Source organism: Microtus oregoni, unplaced genomic scaffold (assembly GCF_018167655.1).
Source record: "Microtus oregoni isolate MIOR12 unplaced genomic scaffold, Mior012 000025F_ref0000491, whole genome shotgun sequence".
NCBI classification, from domain to species: domain Eukaryota; kingdom Metazoa; phylum Chordata; class Mammalia; order Rodentia; family Cricetidae; genus Microtus; species Microtus oregoni.
Window position 1 is genome coordinate 12,817,688 of NW_024543084.1, and position 15,555 is coordinate 12,833,242.

Here is a 15,555-nt window from a genome sequence, read left to right on the forward strand (position 1 = left end):
AGACTCGAATTCAACCCCCAGCACCCACCCATGAGTTGGGTGTGGCAACACTCTCCTGTAATCCCAGCACTGGGGAGGCAGAGACAGGCAGATCCCTGGAGTTCACTGGCCAGGCTGTTTGTCATAATCAGTGAGCTCCAGGTACAGGAGAGACGCTGCCTCAAATTAAGTGGAGGGCAATGAGATGCCTCTGCAGGGAGAGGGAGTTTGATCCCCATAACCCACGTAAAAATGGAAGGAGAGAATTGGCTCCACAAAGTGGTCCTCTGACCTCCACAATGGTCATGGCCCTCCCACCCACACATGTACATTGCATATGCACACGCACACGCACAATAATAAATGAATAAAATAGTTTTAGAAGAGTAGAGCTGGGGGGCTGGAGAGATGGCTCAGAGGTTAAGAGCATTACCTGCTCTTCCAAAGGTCCTGAGTTCAGTTCCCAGCAACCACATGGTGGCTCACAACCATCTGTAATGGGGTCTGGTGCCCTCTTCTGGCCAGCAGGCATACACATAGACAGAATATTGTATGCATAATAAATAAATAAATATTTTAAAAAAAGAGTAGAGCTGGAAAACTGAAAGGGGGCAGATGAAGAACGATCAAGGAAGACATCGATGCTGACCTCTAGCTTCCACATTCATGTGCACACAAACAAATGAGAGTCTACCAGGCTCTCTCTTGGATTGGCTAAGGCCAATCTGCAACAGACGAGAACAAAACCACACGACACAGGCGTTCGATGTGGCCGCACATCAATACTTTGGCAGCCTCAGGCACAAGGTAGCAGTCTGTGTCTAAACTTGCCGCAGACTTTTAGGTCAGGATGCAATGCCACTCTGGAACATGAGGCCTACTGTATGAGATCTGAGGGCACACAGGACTCAGAGGTCAGCCAGCACCCTGCTCTGGCTTCCGCAGGACAGGATCTGGACTTGCTCTTTAGACTCAAGGGAACTCTTTGTTCCATGTTCCAAGAGACTCAAAGGGCTTGGAAAATAGTTCAGACTCCACAGAACCCATGTGTTTTTGTTGGTTTTTTCCCCATTGTTGTTGTTTGTTTGTTGTTGGTTTTTTTAAGAGGGTAGTGTACACTCTTATACTCTCAGAAACGGGGAAGCAGGGACAGATATATTCCTGGGACTTGCTAATTGCAGCCAAATCTGCAAGTTCTAGGCCAAGGAGAGATGCTATTTAAAAGAAAAGAGAAAAGGAAGGCGGACAGTCCCTAAGGAACAGCACCATGGCTGTCCCCTGCCCTCTCCCAGCACTTGTGCACTTGTGTGCACAGCCCCTTCCAGACATGTACACACACAAGAGGGAGAGACAGGAGACCTGGCTATTTTCTTAGCAGCTCAAGTGCAGAAACTGATTTTTAAGGCATATTTATAGGTTCTAAGCCATTGTCTTAGTCTCTCCCCATCCCCAAAGGCACATCCCGCCCAGTAACAGTCGCCTCCCAGCCTCTGAGGGCACCGTCAGCTTCCTGTTCCTGTGGACGAGTATGGCTTGCTGTTTATTCACCTGTGGGTCTTGGTGATGACATTTATCTCCTGGTGTGATGTTTTCAAACTCTGTCCAGGTTGGAGGACAGACATACCTCCTTTCTCATGACGGAGTCACACTTCTTTGCATGGACGGTTCCTCTCCTTGTGTGTTAACAGATGGATGCTTAAGTTGCTCCCATCATCCACTTACTTACTATCATGGCTGCTGTTAAGGACTGCCTTACGGGTGTTTGTACAAGTGTGTGTGTGTCTTTGTGTGGCTCGGTGTTTTCATATCTCTTGGGTGCACATAAGAAGCGAGCTGCTCTGCCCTGTGGGACTCTGATTAAGGTTCTAGCAAACTGCCAAAGTAGTTTTGCAAGATGGGACGGGGCATTTTTATTTCCGCCGGCAACATGTGGGTGCTCTGAGTTCTTTCCAGTCTTGGCCACACTTATATTGTCTCATTCCTTACAGCCATGCTTATGGGTGAAAGGGCAGTTCATTGGGGCTTTGACTTACATTTCCCTAGTGGGCAGTGATGCTGGGCACCTTGTGTGCTGATTGGCAGTCTTGGATGGCATCTTCAGACAGTGTCTGTTCAGATCATTTGCTCCTGTTGAGTTTGGGGCATTTATCTCTTTATTATTGAGTTGCCATGTATCCTCATACATCCGTAGGTGCAAGTCTCAGACAGACGTGATTTGCTGGTCCATAACTCCCCACACAGCCAAGGATGGGCTTGGACTTCCGATCTCCAGTGTGGATTCATAGGTCCTCCCTAGCCCAATTTTTGTTATCTCGACAGTAATATTGGAGTGATTTTTTTTCAGTTTTGGTGAAGTCCTGTTTATCTGTTTTTCTTTTGTGGTATATATGATGTAGTTGGTGTTTTTATTTTATTTTTTGTGTTTTGTTTTGTTTTGCTTTGCTTTCTTCAAGACAGGATTTCTCTGTGTAGTCTTGGCTGTCCTGGAGCTTGTTCTGTAGATCAGACTGGCTTCAGACTCAGAGATCCACCTGCCTCTGCTTCAAGTGCTAGGATTAAAGGTATGCGCCACCACTGTCCAGTGTAGTGAGTTATATTTTATTTCCTTTTGCATGAAGAATCAGCTTGATGGGACATTAAAAGAAAGAATTTAGGACTCCCACTACTTAAGAGATATGTTTAAATGGCTCCTCACAGCATCCCCCAAGGCAGCAAGGATGGATGTAGAGCCTTGCTCCTTAGGTAGTTCCAAGTCACCTTGGGAACAACCAGTGTGTGTGTGTGTGTGTGTGTGTGTGTGTGTGTGTGTGTGTAGATGTGTAGAGGCACTCATCTCTCCATGGCAGGGTGAAACATAATGATCCAAGAGGCAGCAGAAAGCCAGCAGGGCCTGGAAAAGGCACAAATATGGACTCTCAAAGCCTTGTTAGTTACAGAACAGTCTTAGTTTGGTGTGGGTACCAGAATAAACCCAGGACCAATGCATGCTTTCATAACTATCTTAAAGGAGAATGGGGTGAGCTGTTTAAAATGTATGCGTGTGTATTATCTATCTCTCTATAGATGGAGATATAGATATAGAGAGATATGCCTTTAAAACTGTCATAGTCTTGAGCAGGTTTTGAGCAGGTGTGGAGAAGCTGTGGCCCTGCCCTTGTGAGGAAAGATTGAGTTCCCCTAAGGAGGTCTTAAATGCAGCTCCCAACCATCCTGATAGTCTTCCCACCCAGCATCTGTCCCACCCAGCATGGCTCTCTCTGGTGCCTCCACCATGGCTTCCTTCCATGTGAACCCCAGAAACATTCATCATCTTGGCCTTGCATCTTGCCTGCTCTTTGAAACATCTCAACCCAGGAAGAATGTCACACTAGAAGATGCCACTTGAGTGGGGGATAAATGTGACACACAGAGAGACCCTTCTGTCCCCATTTCTGTCTCCACCTCAAGACCCCCATATAACACACTCGTGCGCGCACACACACACACACACACACACACACTAGCATACATGCTTGCACATACACCCTAGGATGCAAATGATAACCACCCACCCATCACTGTGAAGCTTGACAGAAAATAATGAGAAACACTAAATCTTTTATAAGGTCAACACTCGCCTTAGCCGAGCAGCTGTCAAACAAGAAAAGAATTTAGCGCTGGAGCCACGAAACTTCCATCGGCTCATTAAACCCAACAGGGCCCGGGCCTGGCGTGGCGGAGGAGACGAGGGGCCTTCCGTTTTGTGTCAGTAATTTGCGGTGGAGGAGGCAGAAGAAACAGCCAGCGCCAAAGGGGCCTGGGGGGCGACTGGGGAATCGTTAGCGCGCCAGGATCGGCCGCAGCTCCTAATTGGAAGCATTGGGCATTATCAACGGAGGATTTGCCTCAGCTCCCTGACAGCTCGTGGGCCCAAAATGATCGCCCACTTGTCAGCGTAAAAGACCATTAAAAACAAACCGTTTTGATTTAATTGGAGGCGGTGCACTGTGGGACCAGGTGAGGAGGCTCAGCAATCAGCTCACCCGGGTTGCACCCCTTTTCCCTCTGTGAGCTGGGCCAGGCCCACGAGTCATCGTGGGGTTTTTGTGTGTTCAGACTTTTCGTCTTTCAGAAACTGTCTGAGAAGGGAGTGAATGGGAGGCAGAGAGAGCTTCACAGCAGCAGCGAGGTCTCTTTTCAATGGGCCTGTCAATAAACACAGTGACAAGCTGAGTTGCTGAGAAGTGGGGGGTCCCCCTTTTCAGAGGCCGCATGATAGGATCTGTTGGCTCTGTTCTGTTGCGGGGAGTGTCCCCATGCCTCCAGCCACAGGGGCATAGCCAACCAACATCAGTGGGATATGCCAGTGGGTATCCCAAATTCATCTGTAGTTTGTCCACCCCTTCAGAATATCGGAACACAGAAGATCATGTTCGCTTATCAGTGAGCGGCGAGGCTTTATCTCTGTCAGCTCAAGGAAGCTGGGGAGTTAAGAGAGGAGATGTCCTGGAAGAGACCTTTCTGAGGACCCCCTGTAAATGGGAAAGTTCCAGGGATCTGGGCTGTCTCAGCATTGTGCCCTGGGGAGAGAGCATGGTCAACAATCCTACGTGGACCCTGTAAGCAGCCCCTCACAGAAATACTGCCGTAGCACCCACTGGCTTCTGTGGCCAATGAAGGGAGCCTCACACAGAGGTAACCAGAGCATTTGTTAGGAGAGAATCTGGGAGCGGAGGCCCTGAAGCCAGGGCCCACACAGCGGCTGTGGGCTGTGGCGTGTTGACTCTCAGAACCACCTACACCACAGGCACTTCACAAACCCTATCTGGCTCTTGTCACTTCGCAGAGGAGAGGGGCATTTGATCTCACGCCATCTCACAAAGCACTGATCTCATTTATTGCTTCTAGCTTCTTCAAGACAACCCTCGCAGTGCTGGAGGCGTGTGCTAGGGAGAGCCAGTGAGGCTCTCAGCTGATTCCTTCCCAGACAACACTGCTCCTTTTGATAAAGGATCAAATGGGAGGAGACACTGGATCCCTGGTGAGCTTCAAACTCCAGAGCTTCAAATTTTGCTGCTGAATTTGGCCAATGGGGATTCTTTAATTACTTTCTCTGGAAATTTCCCTGGCAGTGCTTTCTCAGGTGGTTATCTGAACGCACGGTTCCTCGGTTGACGGAGTCTTTGATTTTATGCTGCAAATTAAGTCCTTTGCTGTCCCGCTCAAATGGTGCCTCCCTGTACCTTACTAAGTATTCATATAGGCTGTTGAGCAGCTCCTGAAATACTGCTAGGGCGGCCAGGGCCACATTCAGACATTTGGTGCCCCAGCCTGCAGGTATGGGGCTTGATGTCGTTACATCCCATATAGGAATAATGATCAGGAAGACATTCTTAAAAGACCCCTGTCTTTTAAGAAGAATAGAAATTTTCTATGATATCTGATGCTAACCATGTCAAGTCACAAGTAGGAATATCAGAGCAAAGTGTCCTCAGCTAGGTAGTAGGAAGAAGGTCGACACCATATTTTGGACAGTGCCCTGAGGAACTGTCAAGAGGTGGGACTCTGTTGAGGGTCTTGAGGGTAATTCTACCATTAAGTGTGTTCAGTAGACATTGACCTGTTATTTGCTATATAATACAAAAGGATGGGTGATGGATGGGTAGATACATGAACAAATGGATGGAAAGATGTACGGGAAGATGAATGAATACATAATGCATGGTAAATGGATGCCTAGACTCAAGCATGCATGGATGGATGAATGGATGCCTGGATACATGGATATATGAATGGGTGTCTGGATACATGGATGGATGATGAATGGATGCCTGGATACATGGATGGATGAATGGATGCCTGGATACGTGGATAGAAATGGATGCCTGGATACATGGATAGATGAATGGATGCCTGGATACATGGATATATGAATAGGTGCCTGGATACATGGATGGATGATGAATGGATGCCTGGATACATGGATGGATGAATGGATGCCTGGATACATGGATGGATGATGAATGGATGCCTGGATACATGGATGGATGAATGGATGCCTGGATACGTGGATAGAAATGGATGCCTGGATACATGGATAGATGAATGGATGCCTGGATACATGGATATATGAATAGGTGCCTGGATACATGGATGGATGATGAATGGATGCCTGGATACATGGATGGATGAATGGATGCCTGGATACGTGGATAGATGAATGGATGCCTGGATACGTGGATGGATGAATGGATGTCTGGATACGTGGATGGATGAATGGATGCATGAATATGTGGATGGATGGGTGGATGGATGGATGCCTGGATACGTGGATGGATGAATGGATGCCTGGATACGTGGATGGATGAATGGATGCCTGGATACGTGGATGGATGAATGGATGCACGAATATGTGGATGGATGATGGATGGATGGATGCATGCATGCATGAATACATGGATGGATGATTGGATTTATAACATGGATGGATGAATGGATGTATGTATGCATAGATACATGGATACATGGATGGATGAATGAATGTATAGATACATGGATAAATGATTGAATTTACGGATATATGGATTGATGAATGGATGCATGAGGAACCTGCAGTGAGACAACAGAACCCTTAGAAATTCATCTGCTTTGATTAATTTAAATTCTTTTTCTTAATTAAACTTTATTTATTTTCATTTTATGTGCATTGGTGTTTTGCCTGAATGTATGTGTGAGGATGCCAGATCCCCTGAAACTGGAGTTACAGACAGTTGTGAGCTACCATGTCAGTAGGGAATTGAACCCAGGTCCTTTGGAAGGGCAGTCAGTGCTCTTAACTACTAAGCCATCTCTCCAGCTCCCTCAATTTAAATTCTAAGTGCAAGAAGCATTTCGTTTCCTCTAATGTCTGTACCCTGTCTTATTTCTGGTGATTTGAAGGCACACTGTGGGTTGTGTGTGAGGGGAATAAGATATTCCAGGATTGTGCAAAGTGTGGGTTGCGTGTGAGGGGAACAAGATATTCTGGGGCTGTGCAAAACAGAGCCAGCCCGGAATGAAATTCAGGTGTTCTGGGGCTCCTGAGTTGAACACTTTCTAACTCTTGTTCAGGGTCTGCTATGTGGGACACAAAGGAAATCACAGCTTCATGTCAGCCACACTTTTCCACAACAGGAGAGACAGCGCCAGCATTCCATGGGGAGGAATGTAGGCACTGAGGCAGATGAGCTGACTTCCAGTCCGGACCCTGTCACTGTCCAGCCGTGTGACCAGGAATCTGTCAGGGTCATGTGGTCCATCTGTCCTGTGGGGTCACTGTCAGGCTCATGGCTTGGCACCTGGTGCCCGACATCAAAGGCAGGGTGACTGCCAGTATTACCATGAAGTGACACAGAGATCCAGCAGTCTCCTGAGCACTCTCCAGGAGATGCTCTCCCCACAGTGAATGTGCTGGGGCGTGTGACAAGCACCTTCAGGTACAGCTCTGTTCAGAAGTGTGTAGACGTACAGTTCGAACTGACAAATCATGGCAAGGGCTAACGGCAGAGAAGACATTGCTGAAGGTCAGAAGTCACGGCCTGGGTGGTTCCCTATCCAAGGAGGGGCTCTACCTTCCACACTCAGAGCTCTGCCCCTGAGAGCAGTCAAGAACCTGGCAGCTGTGGAAAAAGTAAGTGCCTTGGGAAATCTGCACAGCTGTCATGTTCAAGGGAGAGCCAGGGATCCAGGGGGCTTCAGAAGCCAGAAATATAACCAGGAGGTGGGAGGCAGAGGGAGACAGATTTGCACTGAACTTGGGAAGGAAGTTGCCAAGGACTGAGGGGCCCCTTCAAGTCACAGTGAAAATGCTGTGGAACGGTACTGGAGGCAGGGCCTCTGGGAGGGGGCTAGGGTTAGATGAGGTCATGAACGGGAGCACCAGTGATGACACAGATGGCCATCTAAGGACCCCCATCTCTGCCCCCCACTAGCCACATTTCTCATAGCTGGGCGCAGTAAGAAGGCGTGCTTGTCGGAATCTGCCTGCGCAGCAGTCTGAATGCCAGAGAGCCACACGTGCTGCTGAGGCTGCCCAGCCTGGCCTACTCTGTAAGAGCAGCCCTGAGAGTCACTAGCAGGCCTGGTTCCCTTTGAGGGCACACTATGGAAACTCACCCACTCACCCTAGTAAATGCATAGCTCAAACTACCGAGTAGTGGCGCTGACCTCGACCCAGGGTGCTTCGATAACTGCTTGCCAAAAGTACAAGTCTGGAGGTTGCCCCACATCCGCTGGACTGGGCCCTGGGATTTGAGCCCAGGTGTAGCTCTGCTAGAGAGCACCCATGGGAGGAGATGACCAGGCCTAACATAGGCCAGAGATTGTGCTTCTGTGTGGCCGTCCTCTAGCCAAGCTTTGTATGCGCTCACTCCTCCTGATGGCTGTGCTCACATTGCAGTGAGGTTGGCAGTCACGAGGTCCAGTTAGATTATAGAACTGGCTTGTGTCTTCTCAGCCCGCAGAGTCAACCATTTACCACAGCTGGTCTGCTTCCCACTTGGAAGAAAGCATCCTGAGTCTAGCATCGATGGCCTCTTTCCTCTTTAGCCTTGGGGCCAAACTGCAATTTAAAAGATGTCAGAAGGTTGTTTTTTTTTTTTTTTTTTGTTTTTTTGTTTTTGTTTTTTACAAAAGTCTATGGCTTTCAGGGCAGTGGGAAGTAAGGTTTACAGCAAGGGCTTAAATCAGCTAAAGCAGGGCTGGCCACGACCCTCTGGACACCCATCAAAGCCTTACTGCTGACTGCCTTTCCCTCTCCTCTTCCCCAGGCCCAGCAGTTAGCATCGCTGACCCCTGACCTCAGCTTCAGGCCCTTGGCCCTCATCAGCTCTTGCAGAGCCTGACCCTAGAGTCTCTGCTGGGCACCTTGCTGGCTCTATCTTGGGTGTGTGGCTGTAAGCCTGTGGGCCTTGGGTTCCCCATCACCAAGGCAGGGGACTCTTTCATGCCATTGGGTTACAGGGAGAGTGCCATGGAATGGGAGCATTCCCAGAGGCACCCAGGCTGGTACCTAGAAAGATCTTCATATAGGTGGGGTCAAGGACATGGCTGCTACTGCATCCATCTGGGAACTTGATGTTCACTTACTTTTCCCCACTCTGCTTCCATCCTCAAGCCTTTGGCTAAACTTCCCACAATTGTTTCATTGCTCTAAAACACCACCTCCCAGGATGCCTTGAGTAGAGCAAGGGAGGAGGCCATAGTGTGCCCCCTCCTCCCAGAATGCTCTTTAACTTTCTTGTAGATGTGTCTTCTCCATCAGAAGCCAGAGGAGGTGTGCTTGCTCTTGTAACAGCTGCGTCCATCTCACCGGCTTATCCACAAACACGGGTTTACCCTAAATCACGGAACACTAGTTACCTGCTAGAACCCACCGTGGGCGTCAAGCAGCTTAAAAGTCCATTTCACCAACCACTTTGGTGCTTGCTGACAGGAGATGACAAGTGGGATGTGGAGGAAGACATTTCAGAACGGGCAGACTCCACTCCGCATCACAGGCTCCTCCCTGAGTCCTCCTTAGCTCAGGGAAGGATTTTTTTTTCCCTTGGCGATGGCCAAATGAGGTCATTGAGAAACTCAAGGTCTTCTTTCTTCCCCAAAGTCAGCACGAGATTGGAGGCTAGAGACCTGCACCTGGGCTGAAAAGGAAGCTCAGCTTGCCTGGCACAAATGAAGCCCTGGGTTCAAGCTCCAGCACTGCAAACCAAGCATGGTGGGGCCACGAGGTGGAGGTGGGAGGATCAAGAGTTCAAGCCCCGGGGCCACAGAGACACTTCAGTGGTTAAGAGCACATAACGCTCTTATAGAAAGTCCAAATTAAGTTCTCAGTACCCACATCTGGCTCACGTCTGCTTGTAACTCCAGCCACAGAGATCTGATGTCTTTAGTCTCCGCAGGAACCTGCACTCACGTGTACATACATAATCACGCAGACATACATATAATTAAAAATAAGTGCGTGAGGCCTGCCTTGGCTATACAGTGAGTTTGACACCAGCCTGGGATGCATGAGGCCCTGTCTCAAGGAAAAAGAAAAGAAACATAAATGCATATTAATAATGTTAAATAAGTTATCTGTATTTTGGTCAGTTTTCTTTCTTTCTTTTTTTCTAAGACAGGATCTCATATAGTTCTAGCTGCCTTAGAACTCACTCTGTAGACCAGGCTGGCCTTGAACTCACAGAGATTTGTCTGCCTCTGCCTCCTGAGTGCTGGGATTAAAGGTGTGCACCACCATGCCCAGCTTCTGGTTGGTTTTCAACATAAAATGTTTTCACACTCACTAGGAAAGAAGAACCTTCTGGGTTAAGCTGAAAATCCCCAAGGGGCTGGCAGGATTCAGGGGGGCAGACTCTCAAGTGGCAGGACAGGGCCTGTGGGATGCCAGGACAGGGTCTGTGGGATGCCAGGACAGGGCCTGTGGGATGCCAGGACAGGGTCTGTGGGATGCCAGAATAGGGTCTGTGGGATCCCAGGACAGGGTCTGTGGGGTGCCAGGACAGGGTCTGTACAGGGATGCCAGGATGGGCTCTGTGGGACGCCAGGACAGGGCCTGTAGGGTGCCAGGACAGGGTCTGTGGGATGTCAGCCTCAGCTCCCTCCTGGTGTCATTTTCTCCAGCACCATCGTGGCAGGCACTCCAAACATCTCTGCTGCCCCAGGTACCTGGCCACCACTGCCTCCTGTGCCCCAGCCCAGCTCTGTCTTCCTTTCCTGTCCCAGATCCGCCTGTTTGTGAACATCAATGTCACCCCTGAGCAGGAAACCCCAGAAAGTGTGATTATATGAAGTCCCTGCTCCTGTCCCCTCCTAGGCACCTCTTCTGCTGGGGTCTGTTTATAATGAGACAGCTGTTTGTAGGGAGGGTGGTTGGCTGCACCAGGCTTCAATCCTCCATCCTCTCCATCCTCCTGATTCCTCTTGTGAATGTCCCCTTTCTGCACTCGGTGCCCTTCCAGGTGACATCGATGATTCTTACTCCAACTTGAGAGTGACAGGATCCTTAAAATATACCATTGTGAGACTCAGGGAGGGGCTGCAGACCTGGCTCTGTCCTTCGTGTTTGGGTCTGGAAAATGGGATGTCCGGGTTGGACATCTGGTGGCAGGGAGTGGTCCCTCTTTGTGTTAAGTTCTCTGAAGAGGTGGAGGCAGTAGGGTGGACTGGGTGGGAGACACTTTGGGATTTAACAGAGAGTTAACTTTGCAGCCAGCTATGATTTGTAGGAGAGCTTAAAGGTGGCAGAGAAAATCCCTTTCTTACATTCAGCAGCCTCTCCTAATCGGCTGCTTCTCCGGGTGGCCCTGCTTGGCTGGCTGCAGATGCATCTCCTCCCCTGCATCTCCAGCTCCCGCTAAGGAGCCAGAGGCCCAGGAGACCTGAGGCATGGTTAGTCTTCCACAGAGAGAGGAGGCTGATCCCAGCGTCCAGAGCCCAGGAGCTTGTAAATCAGACTCTTAGCTTAGTGGCTTGGGCCATTATTCTAAAGCAGTGGGGCTGAAACCAAAAGCCAAATGAAAATATAGTCAATTTGTTCATACTTTAGTGACTGAAAGACTATGTAATGTTGGTAGGGATCGGCCCTGCAGACAGGCAAGGGCTAGTGGGGAGGATGAAGTGTCTGGCCAGACATGGGACTGGGGTGCCCCTTTTCTTTGTGTGTGTGTTGTGTGGTGTAGTTGTGTGTGTGTGTGTGTGTGTGTGTGTGTGTGTGTGATATGTGAGGCATAGGTACATGTGTTTGATGGGCGTGGTGAACATATGTATACAGCTGCTTGGGTGATACCGTTGTCATTTATAGGAATTGTCGCCTCCTCCCAAATATGGGGCTGCTGGCTAAGTGAAGACTGTGTAAGTGGGGATAATACCTCTCCAAACTTCCCCCCACTTGTCTGCGTAGCCATCTTGTGTCAGTTCAATGGTTGGTAATTCCACGGCAGTGGCGGTGGCCAAAGCTATTCTGGCTCATTCACTACCATGTCTTCAGATTCTGAACAAGACCTGGCTGGCATGGAGGTTTTCAAGAAACAAAAACTTGTGGATGGATGGATGGATGGATGGATGGATAAATGAATCGGGAGGAGAGTGAGTGAGTGAGTGAGCAGATGGGTAGGTGAACAAATGAATAGATGCATGAATGAATGAGTGAATGAACGAGCATTCACCTCCCTCCTCAGGGCATGTATTGCCAGCTCACCGTGAGCCAGGAGCTCTGCTTGATTCCACACGCGTGTGTCCTGCCAGAGAACTTCTTTAGCGTATTTTACAGAACAGAATGTGAATCTCAGACAGGCAAAGCCATTTGACAGAGCAAGAGACCACCCCCACGTGACTGCCTGACACTGGAGGCTCTCCCGCACACACAGATACCAAGCCAGGCCGTTCTCACCTCCCTGCCTGTGGTCTCCATCCTCCTCTGCTGTCCCTAGAACACACTGTAGACAGCACAAGAGTCCCCAGGACACTGGGAGCAGAGAGAGTCAGCTCAGTGGCTCTTGCCTTAAGGGTGGGAGGTGATGACTTCATGTCCCACATACAAGAAGTTGAGGAAGACTCCGAGCTATTCTCCTAATTGTTTGCAGTCTTTTACCTCCAAGAATCCTCACTCTGGCTCCCACATGGCTCCTTGGCCAGGAAAGAGAAAACCATGGAGTCAGTCATGAACAGACCTCCCAGGCTTGAGCCTACTCCTTTTTGGATGTGGAAATTGAGGCTCCAAACTTCCAGCCTCTCAACTGGGCCCTCACAGTATGAACATCCTGGCTGGAAGGTTCCAAACCAGCTGCTGGGTAGCCCTCCACCCTGGCACTGCTACCTCCTGCCAATTGCAGGAGACCAGAAACCAGAGACACAGAGACCTGAAAGAAGCTGGGGCCACCAGAGGCCCCGAGTGCTAGGCCCACTGTATGCCCCTGCCTCACCCCGTGGTCCAGAGGTTTTCCCAGCTTCCCTCGTGGCTAGCCAAGAGGGAGCAGAAAGCAGCCCGTCTGACACGGTGACCCAGCCGCGGGGTGGCTGCCCCACCCTGCCTGCTGCTTTTCTGTGTGAAAGGTGTTTAATTATTTCTGACAGAGTTCAGCCTCGACATCTGTTCATAAGCGGGGAGGGTCCATCTAGGTTATCCATCACCGTGACAGGTTCAACTTTTTTGGAAGTGCATTTTCCCATCATAATGGAGACAGGGTGGGGGCATCAGATCAGCAGTGACATGCGACCCAGACAAAGACCCTCCTGGGGCTTCATGCGCCATGAAACGACAGCAGCCTGACCTGGCCCTGGCGGGCTTTCTGAGCACAGACCCTGCGTTGGCAGCGGGGATGTGGCAGTGCTGGGCGAATGTGTGGGTAGGAGGGTTTCATTGTGCCTGTGGGAGGCTTTGAAGATCTTTGGTCATTCTGGGCTGGTTACTCATTCATTCATCCATCCATCCATTCATTCATTCATTCCAAGGATTACTCAGTACCTCTTCTGTGCCAGGCACCCTGCTTAGCTCTGAGGACAAGACTCGGGCCTTGAAGCTTAGTTCTTGTGGACTTATAGGTTATGAAGGAAGATGAAAGTCTGTCTAGTTAATCACCTGACTGCCAAGTTGCTAAGCTCTTCAAAGGGAAGCAGTGAGGCCTGAGGCACCCCTTGGTGATAAGGGGGGATCTGGTGGGGTTGCCACAGAGAAGGAGTCTCAAGAACTCCTGGATTAAGGTAGCTCTGTCCTTAGCATCCACCCTGGTGCACTGGTACCGACAATTGTGTTCATCCAACGCTGTGTGCTGCAGGCTCAGCCAATATTGCTATTGGCCTATGTCCGACAATGACAGCTCTCAGGGGTTTAAGAGTCTCCCCTGGGTGGGCAATGCACCAGAGCAGTCCTGTTTCAAGAACCTGGCATATATGCTATGTTCCAGGGCCTGCGTGATGGGTGACTGGGGCACCAACTTGCGGGATCCCAGGGGTGTCCTTGGAGGACACAGAGGAAAGGGGTGGGGCTCTCCCCTGCCCTTCTGTCTCAACTACTTAGTGTGTTATCAGCATGGGCAATGAAGGCACAAGCCAAGGACGCAGGCTAGCCGCTCCAGGGGGTGTGGAGGTGCCTCGGACCGACTCACCTGCAAGGCACCGTCGAGGTGTTTGTTCTGAGGATAAAATGGCATTATCTATATCACATTAGCTACAAGTGACACCTGCCAGCGGAAAGAGTTGTCACTGCTGGCTCACTGCTCCTCCTAACAGTACCTCAGAAGTCCTAATGAGTAGCAGCGCTCCCCAGACCCCGAGACAAACTCCCTCTCTTGCAAACAGAAACACTGAATTATTTCTACCCTCGAGCTCCTGTCAGGGCTAGCTACTGTGAAATAGAGGCCACCTGGAGGGCATCTTGTGCCCTTGGGACCTGGGGGTCCTGGTGCCCTTCTGGCAATGTCACCCAGACGCCTACATGCACTTGGTCACTGGCATAATAATAATAACAATAAAAAGGCCACAGAGGAGATGAAGCAGAGGAGGGGCCCAGGAGAAGGTTGTGAATAACTGAATGCAAGTAGAGAGATCTGTGTGGGGGCAACGAGAGAGACGGAGACACTGGAGGGAGGTTTTGCTGTTGAGACTCCGAGCTGACAGGTGCTAAGAAGAGGCAGTGTGGCCATGACTCCCGCCACCTCCTGATCAGTGTTCGGTCATGTTCTTTCGGTGACATTTACTGTGAGCTCAGCAGAGGCCTGGGCTGATGGGCAGCAGGGCACATGGTCACTGACATATGTCGATGGAGGCCACTTGGGCAGGACACGAGAGGCCACATCCAGCGGGCCAAAGCAGCTTTCCTGCTGAAGCTCAGCAGCTTGTTCAAGCGCATTAGGCTCAGAAAGGCAGCGGCCCCTTCAATGTCTAACACGCAGTTTCAGGCGGCACAGCCGGGCTGGCTGGCTGGGAATATTGCTTGTGCAGCTGTCTTGATGGGGCCAGGGACATTCGTCATGACCTTCAAGAAAGACTCTGCCTGGGTTAGGGACACGCAGCCTATGCAGCCTCTTGTCCTGAGTCCAACATTTTTAACCCTGCCACGTCCCTCAGCCTGTACAGTGCCACTCCCCCCTCCCCACCGCCCTTGCTGAGCATGTGTCTCTGTCCGGGTGTTACAGAACCACAGGAATGAAAGAACACAAGGTCAGCCTGGCCCCTGTATCGCGAATTATCTTCACTTAGCCCCAACCCCTCCTTTGGGGGGAACCTAAGGTCATTTCCTGCCATCATTCAGGGGGATTAGCAGTGAGGACACACACTTGTTTCCCATCTGGGTACATCTTTCCCTTGTAAGATACATTAGGACCCAGTCACTAGAGTGATGCTTCCACCCAAGACAGCCATCCCATGCTGAGATGACCTGAGATCTCCCATGACTCTGCCTCTTCCCAGCATTCTCCATGTTTCTTGTCTATAAAACAGGTCACTATCAGCAGGTTGCCCATGGGTGCTTATCAAGAGTCTTAGCTGAGGGCTGATGGGGTGGGGAAGCGGAGACAGGAGGATGCTCAGAAGGCATGGACCCGTTAGCCTTCTGCACAACCA

General features: G+C 50.2%; 1 protein-coding gene across 1 annotated transcript in view; it reads right to left on the reverse strand.

The window, feature by feature from the left end:
* Positions 1-15,555, reverse strand: part of Cfap77 (cilia and flagella associated protein 77) — a 122,733-nt gene that overhangs the window by 16,175 nt on the left and 91,003 nt on the right. The window lies entirely within an intron of this gene.